Below are 9293 nucleotides of genomic sequence, written 5' to 3'. Positions count from 1 at the left end.
TCTGGAAATACACATGATCTACCATTGGGACACGCAGTAGAACCATTGCACAATGTTGAATTAAATGTATACGCCAAATGTATACGAGCGAAGGCTCCGTGTTGAAGGCCGTACTTTGACCTATAATGGTTTACTTTTACAAACTGTGACTTGGATGAATAGTTGTCTCATTGGCACTCATAGCACATCTTATTATATCTAATTATGGAGGTCATTTATATCTAAATTGATAAAAAGGATTTTGTAAAAAAACATAAAAATAAATGAATCATTCTAGAAAAAGATCAGACTAATAACGATAACAAAATATATATATAAGATTAATTTGCTGCATATAAATAAACATATCAATAAAAGACCCTTTACATCACGGCTTCAAGATGGAACAAAATGATCGATATAGATTTGAAAATAATGACACTATGAACCGATTAAGGTTAATAAGTTTTTAATCACTTAATTAGAAGTTCTCGGTATATGTATGCAGCTCAAAGTCATTATACCTTTTTCCAATCACTTCATTTGTCATATATGACGTGCTTTGTGGGTTAAGATTTCATCTAAATAATTAAAAAAAAAACCAAAAAACAAGAAATAGGCAAATGATATCAAAGAGACAAATAGAAATCACAAATCGAAGATAGACAGATAAGGATAATACCATGACCACAGAGAAAAACAACGAAGAGACAAAAAACAGTTTTAGTCTCTGATGCAAGATTTTTTATTATTAATTGTTTTTGGCTTTTAACTAGCTGTCAGTAACTGCGAGTACTCTCAAATCGTACTTTCTTGTTAATTTGACCTGTTGATACTATTTGTAATGCTTTTTTGTTATTTAATGTTTACTTATTCAGGGTTATATCTGGTCTATATACCAGCTTTGATAAGTGTTTGGTATTACTATAATTTTTCACTTCTTCGAACTATTAACATCAAAATTATTCATTTTGTAAAAATATTTCCATTCTCCTTTTAAACTGCATACCTAACAACAAAATTATTTTCATTTACCTGTGTATAATATTATTGTAAATGGCGGATTTTTGTTTAAGGTTATTGTTGTTTTTTCTGAAATTGTTTAACATTTCACAACGGTATAATACTGTTACTTTTTTTATTCATCCCTTATTTTATTGATTTTGTATTTACATTGTATCATAGTTCAAATTTATTCGTTCAGTGTATGTTCACTTGTGTTAATATGTCTTTTGATTGAGTTAAGCCATTTCAATTGATATTTTATAGTGTTTCTTTCTATGTTGTGATGTTACACTATTGTTTCAGATAAGGGTGAATGTTTGGCATCATTAAAATGTTTAAACCCGCTGCAATTGTTTGCACCTGTCCTAAGTCAGGAATCTGATGTTCAGTAGTTTTCGTTTGTTGATGTGGTTCATAAGTGTTTCTCGTTTCTCGTTTTTATATAGATTAGACCGTTGGTTTTCCCGTTTGAATGGTTTTACACTAGTAATTTTTGGGGCCCTTTATAGCTTGCTGTGCGGTGTGAGCCAAGGCTCCGTGTTGAAGACCGTACTTTGACCTATAATGGTTTACTTTTATAAATTGTGACTTGGATGGAGAGTTGTCTCATTGGCACTCATACCACATATTCTTATATCTATTCACATTACTATACAAAAGTTAATGGTGAGCAACACGAACTAAACAAAACACCGAGGGTGATATAGGGTGCCCCAGAAGGAAAAGCAGATTATGCTTAAGTAGTTGCACCGGTAGCGCTGATAATGGCAAGTAAACATCGCATGTGATGATGCACACTTGACGAAAAGAAGAATGGATTGTGGCTGTAATAATGAGACCATATCCGAGGTCATCTGCAAGACAGCTATTCCATAACAGTCAACTAATTCATGGTGGCATCCGTAAATATTTTAAGGGATGAATTCAACTTTACTATTAAGTACCTTTGGTCTTATAGCTTTCTTGTAAGGAAAAATCCTTATAAAAGAAGTCACGATAGGAAACACAAGTACAGGAATATCGTTTATTAGGAGATAAAAACTGCATATGTAAGCGCTACTGGAATACTGATGTATAGAAAAGGAAAGTTCACTATTGGAAGGCTGAACTTATCTTTTTGTCGTTAAGTTTAGTTCTCAACTGACACTCATTGTTAATTTCTAAATATTATTGAGGAATCTTAAATCTATAGTCGTGATATATTTTAAAGATATTTGTATCTGTCATTATCAAATAAACAAATCTTATAAATGCTATCAAACTAAAGTTATATCTGTTCAAAATTATTTATATAAAAGCTATTCAACCGTCGTATGCATAAATTACAGGACCTTGCGTGCAAGTATTTCTAGTATATCCAGAACAACAGTACGATTGATAACAGGTCCGATAATGGGTAACTCCGATTTGTCTGGATGAATAAAAATAAAGAAAGCAAAACAAGTAATAAAATGACAAGGAGCCACATCTAAAATTATAACGTATATATGTTACGTTTAACAAACCCAACAGCAGAAAAAATTACACCAGTGCCAAAAATATTAAAAATAATCGTATTTAGCAATACTCCTGTTTGTATTTCTACCTTGAAAAATGAATCGCAACACATACCATCTATTTGAGCTTAATCAATACAATTAATAAAACAAATGCACAAATACAATAATATAGACTGCATAAAAAATCTAATTCTTAACACTATTTGATAAGTAAATATATACAATGTGATCACAAATAAATCGCAATTTTAGAATATTTGTAATATAAGTCATTTTCCCATGTAAACTAACTTTTCAACAAAACGTTATCATTTAATTTTTTCAGCCACCAATATCAAATAAGAAACATTTGATAATGCATCATACTTTTACTATAAGAAGGAAGTTGTTTCCCAAAATATTGTTTTTATTTGTCATCACATTTATATTGTCTTGATTTACCAAATTCTGTGTTAATTTACATTGTTAATCGATCTTTGTGGTATATATGCTTCCTCACTTCTTTGTACTTTTACTTATTTTTTTCTCATTTTCGTAAAACAAAATTTTTTTAAATATTAAAGCAAGGATTTACCTAGTACTATATAAATCCTTGATTGATTGATATTTAAATTTATTTAATAAAATATGATATTGTTTAACTTTACATTAACAGTTGTCTTCAATTGAAGCGTAACGCCATACGTGACAGTGCTTAAACGTAACCGTATCAAACGTACGAGTAAAAAGATAAAGGTAGTTGATTATAAATTAAAACTTTCATTGTTTTCATATTCATTTGTATATATATAACAAAAGAAAATCATCAGCTGTAAAGCATGCTGTAATCAAGACATAGTTTTGCCTTTGCAAAATACCTAGTTTCTGTGTTTTTTATATATATTTTTTTCTCTTCTTTATAACAAAAATATTGAAGATTCTTTATTGAACGAACCGATCCTATGGAAGCTGTATGGATATATTATGATTTAGAAAAATGTATATTTTTTTTTTTTCAGAATTATGATACTAATAAGTACTTACCAAATCAAATTATTAATATACATGTACTACTCATGTTTACCGAGGCTGGGATAAGACACCGGTATTTTTTTTTATCCTACTAACAAATGTCAAAATCATCAATAAAATATGATACAATTTAAAAAAATATTATACACTTGTATCTCCTGGTGAAGGAAGGTAAAAGATGTAACATAATCAGACAGTCGACCATTATGATACATGTTTCTTTTTATTACGAGAAACAAACATCATTAAGTATACACCTTTGCCAATCCAGAAACCCACATGATGTTGATCCTGCTTCTGTAATGCTGTAATATTCGTATATTGACATACATTTTTTTGTAAATAAATATGATTAAAAGAAAAACATACACACATAGCGGTATACTGTATACTTGACTGTTGACTGTAAACGAAATATATTTACAAATGTACTCTCCTTCGTGTAATGAAATACAACACGGATTGTTGTCGATCGTTAGATGTACATATTAGGAACATCCTTTCCTTAAGTGTACGTTATTACCACAGCACCAATGAGACAATTCTCCACCAGAGACAAAATGACATAGAAGTTAACATCTATAAGTCACCGTACTGCCTTCAACAAGGGGCAAAACCCATACTGCATAGTCAGCTATAAAAATCCCCGGAATTATAAATGTAAAACAATTCAAATTAGAAAAAACTAATGGCCTGATTTATGTACAAAACAAATATGTTATACAGCAACAAACGACAACCACTGAATTACAGGCTCCTGATTTGAGACAGGCACATACAGAATGTGGCGGGGTTAAATATGTTTGCGGGCGCTCAATCCTCCCCCTAAGTTTCCTAAACGTGCGATAACATTTTGTCAGAACAAACGACATTTGAATAGTTGTGTTGTATTCAATTCAATTTATATATACAGACATGCAGACCCAGAAAAGAAGAATTAAATCAATTTTCTTCTGGCGTTTACACGTTAGTTCCGCAGTCATATATTCTAATGCATGTAGTAAAATACAAAAACAAAACATCCAATAAAAAAAAAGTTATGATGAAAAATACAGTATATTAGTAAGTCAGGATATTTCTGATTCAGAAAAAAGTAAACCTTGTTTTTACTACTCAACACACGTACATGTTATCTTTATTATTTTTAAATAGTTTAATATGAATGCTTATTTATCTTGTTGGTAGGCAATTAAATAATATGTGCAAACATTTTATCGTCTTTTACTAAAAAAAAATGTGTAGATTGTAGTCAAGAACATTATCGATATTCAGGTTACAAATGCGGATCTATTGTAACATATACAATTCTATTTTAAAAATATAAATATTTTCGAATAGTGTTTGTCTCAACATAGTGGTAGTATAATAATTAAGTTTTATTTTTAATTAGAATATTTTGGTGGTATTTATTTGCGTATATACCTTTTACTTTTTACCTTTCATTTGCTATATTCCAGAAAGTATAAAAGTTGCACATATATCTTTTGTTCAATTTTCAAATGTGGTTCATCATGTTCTAGATGAATGCAAAAATCCAAGAGATAGTCCATTTTCGCACGTATTACATTAGCGCTACTAACACTCAGATAAGGCAGTTATTAGAATAGCAGGACATAATGACTTATCTTTTGTAGTTAGCATTTTATTCTAGCTACTAAACTCTTTGTTGTTGAGCTTGACACGGCGACTTAATAAAGCAAGAATCACCAAACTATCCAAACCCCGAATTAGTATAGGTACCACTGTTGTGGGATTGAACAACTTTATGGGTTCACAAATCTCCAACTTCTTCTATCTAGATCATGTGTGGCAAAACTAAAATATGCACAGGATATACCCTCTAACTTGAGCAAGGTTTCATTTATGTATCATTGTCATTTTGCTTAGTTTCTTTTGTTACCTATTCTGACATCGGACTCGGACTTCTTTTGAACTGAATTTTTTACTGTGCGTATTGCTATGTGTTTCTTTATTCTACATTGGCTAGAGGTATAGGGGGAGGGTTGAGATCTCACAAAACATGTTTAACCCCGCCGCATTTTTGCGCCTGTCCCAAGTCAGGAGCCTCTGGCCTTTGTTAGTCTTGTATGTTTTTTAATTTTAGTTCATTTATATGTTTTGGATTTTAGTGTGACGTCCATTTTCACTGAACTAGTACACAATTCTGTTTAGGGACCAGCTGAGGACCACCTCCGGGTGCGGGATTTTCTCGCTGCGTTGAAGACCCATTGGTGTCCTTCGGCTGTTGTCTGCTCTATGGTCGGGTTGTTGTCTCATTGACATATTCCCCATTTCCATTCTCAATTTTATTGAATATAATTTGGAAAGCCGGGTCAAAGTGTGCTCGCGACTAAAGGATGCTATCCTGTATACTACTGGTGAAGAAGCAGAGTCAAAGTATGCTCGCAACTTCATAATGCTAACCTTTATACTTCTGGTGAAGAAGCACACGCATAATATACAACACCATCATTACTTTCGGTTTTTATCTTAAAAATGCGTCTTTTATATTTATTCTTCTATATAGCTTTCATTTATTCGTTGATCAAGAAAAGAAAAATGGAAGTTGAGTACTTTACAAAAGATTGACCTTTAACATCCAGATTTGACCTGTACTGATCAAAGAACATCGTCAGTGTTTGCTTTTATCTATATAAAAGGTTGGTTTTTGGTCTTTTGTTATTTGAAGAACTTGTTTGCAGTTTCAGACAGTCTAGACATTTATTAACAACTTTTCGCTTTGAATTTGGGCAATTATAAGGATGATAAAGGTTGGTATTGTCTTATGTTGCTGATTTAATTTTATTGATGAGTAGTTGTCAATTTGATATAAACTAAACTGAGCATATGTATTTGCTTTTTACCCATTTCTTTATAAACTGTACTTTTTATGAAGTCGTGTCAGTCCTGCTTTACGTTAATTTTATTTGATCGAGTTTACCTTTCATTCATGTTAGATTTCTCTTAAAATATCATTTCCAATGCTTCACAATTAAGTATGTGAGAAGAAATACAGCTGGCAAATTAAAAATGCTATTTGCTGATTTATTCAACCACATTGTTTACACCAAAATTTTATAAAGAACAATATTTGTCAATATACGACTTTTTAACATTTATCAGAATTAAAATGTTTATTTTTTACTAAAACAAATTTTGATCAATTGTTCGTTATTAACAATTTTCAGTATAAAATGCATAATTAATCTTGATTGATTTGTGGTGAAATATAGACAATTGTATAATGCATCTTATTTTATTACTAAATGAGCAATATAAAAGGCTTCTAGAATCAAACTTTCAGCACCACATTGGACCACTGCACCGAACCTGAACAAGTAAGTCTCAATATTTTCTGTCAGTTTTGAATTGAATTTCGGTTCCTCGGATATTTCTATCCATTGGATAGACATACCTAACTTTTTTGTTTCAAAAGATAAACACAAAAAGATTTTTGTAAAAACATTTGGAATATCTTATTTACATAAGTATGCTCTAAATTTGTGCAACAATTCTTTGGAAATAATTCGTTTTTATTAACTTTTCATACTTTTAGATAAAATCGTCTTTTTGGCTATATATCTGTCTGATTAAAAAAAATCATCCGTGATTTCTTCATCAAATTTGGAACAAATAAGCATCACACAGTATCAAGTCAAATATCATTTAAAAAAAGAGGGGTCCATGTACTCGTTTTCAAGCTAATGATTAAAATCACTCGAAAAAATGAATTTTTTCCCGATGTATCGTAGTTTGACGTCGCGAAAAATAACATTTTACGATTGCAACGTCATATTCTCCCCTGTAACTGTATCGTATGCCCTTGATTAAATAAATAAACAACAAGCTTCATTGAAACCTGGAAATGGAAGTTGATTTGGTAAAATCTGCAATTAACATAAGCTCTTCTCTGTGTCATTTGTCAATCGGCAATCCTCGGGTGAATCCACTACTAAGGTACGGAATCGGCCGAGTTGTGACGAATGTGTCACTTGTGTCATTTTTATTGTTAATGTCAATGATGATGCAGAGTATATTTCAATGAAACAATACGGTAAAATCATACCAGTTGTGTATTTCATTCAAAACAAATGGGCAAATAGCTACTCTTTTTAATTAGAATATATCCTTATTACTAAGATATTCAAAATAAGTGGAGAAGAAGAACTCAGTCGTCAGTGACATTTTAAGGTAGACTAAGTATGAATGGTCCTCTGCCAACATGGAATCGTAGTATAGCAGAAAGCAATTGCCATGTTTTTCTTATGTAATAGGCAAATTTTGAGAATACTGAATACTTTTTGATTGATGCTTTTTCTTTATATTTAGCCTTATAAGAGACGATAAATCAGATAATATAATTTCATAAAGGAATGTAAAGCAAACTTTAAAAAGTTTGGCATGACACGGGTTATGTTCTTCTCATATATTTTATGACGGTATAATACTAAACCCCTAACAGGAGGGATTGTGCCTGATATTCATATGATGAAGACATAATCTTTCAATCAGTTTAATTGAGGTCTGGAGCTGGCATGTCAGTAACTGCTAGTAGTCGGTTGTTATTTATGTATTATTGTCATTTTGTTTATTTTCGTTTGTTTCCTATTCTGACATCGGACTCGGACTTCTCTTATACTGAGTTTTACTGTGCGTACTGTTGTGCGTTTGTTTTTTCTACATTGGCTAGATGTATAGGGGGAGGGTTGAGATCTCACAAAACATGTTTAACCCCGCCGCATTTTTGCGCCTGTCCCAAGTCAGGAGCCTCTGGCCTTTGTTAGTCTTGTATGTTTTTTAATTTTAGTTCATTTATATGTTTTGGATTTTAGTGTGACGTCCATTTTCACTGAACTAGTACACAATTCTGTTTAGGGACCAGCTGAGGACCACCTCCGGGTGCGGGATTTTCTCGCTGCGTTGAAGACCCATTGGTGTCCTTCGGCTGTTGTCTGCTCTATGGTCGGGTTGTTGTCTCATTGACATATTCCCCATTTCCATTCTCAATTTTATTGAATATAATTTGGAAAGCCGGGTCAAAGTGTGCTCGCGACTAAAGGATGCTATCCTGTATACTACTGGTGAAGAAGCAGAGTCAAAGTATGCTCGCAACTTCATAATGCTAACCTTTATACTTCTGGTGAAGAAGCACACGCATAATATACAACACCATCATTACTTTCGGTTTTTATCTTAAAAATGCGTCTTTTATATTTATTCTTCTATATAGCTTTCATTTATTCGTTGATCAAGAAAAGAAAAATGGAAGTTGAGTACTTTACAAAAGATTGACCTTTAACATCCAGATTTGACCTGTACTGATCAAAGAACATCGTCAGTGTTTGCTTTTATCTATATAAAAGGTTGGTTTTTGGTCTTTTGTTATTTGAAGAACTTGTTTGCAGTTTCAGACAGTCTAGACATTTATTAACAACTTTTCGCTTTGAATTTGGGCAATTATAAGGATGATAAAGGTTGGTATTGTCTTATGTTGCTGATTTAATTTTATTGATGAGTAGTTGTCAATTTGATATAAACTAAACTGAGCATATGTATTTGCTTTTTACCCATTTCTTTATAAACTGTACTTTTTATGAAGTCGTGTCAGTCCTGCTTTACGTTAATTTTATTTGATCGAGTTTACCTTTCATTCATGTTAGATTTCTCTTAAAATATCATTTCCAATGCTTCACAATTAAGTATGTGAGAAGAAATACAGCTGGCAAATTAAAAATGCTATTTGCTGATTTATTCAACCACATTGTTTACACCAAAATTTTATAAAGAACAATATTTGTC

The 9293-nt window shown here is 31.6% G+C and overlaps 1 protein-coding gene across 1 annotated transcript in view; it reads left to right on the top strand.

The window, feature by feature from the left end:
- The first annotated feature begins 1989 nt into the window (after window positions 1-1989).
- The window catches only part of LOC127719523 (collagen alpha-1(XII) chain-like), a 565245-nt gene continuing 557941 nt past the window's right edge, over window positions 1990-9293 (top strand). Inside the window, exon 1 of the mRNA XM_052225729.1 lies at window positions 1990-1993. The gene's annotated coding sequence lies outside the window, so the exon portion shown is untranslated. The remainder of the gene's footprint in view (window positions 1994-9293) is intronic.

Source organism: Mytilus californianus, unplaced genomic scaffold (assembly GCF_021869535.1).
Source record: "Mytilus californianus isolate M0D057914Y unplaced genomic scaffold, xbMytCali1.0.p SCAF_11, whole genome shotgun sequence".
In the NCBI taxonomy this organism is placed as follows: domain Eukaryota; kingdom Metazoa; phylum Mollusca; class Bivalvia; order Mytilida; family Mytilidae; genus Mytilus; species Mytilus californianus.
The sequence above is the reverse complement of the archived record's forward strand: the minus strand, read 5'-3'. Positions and strand labels throughout refer to the sequence as shown.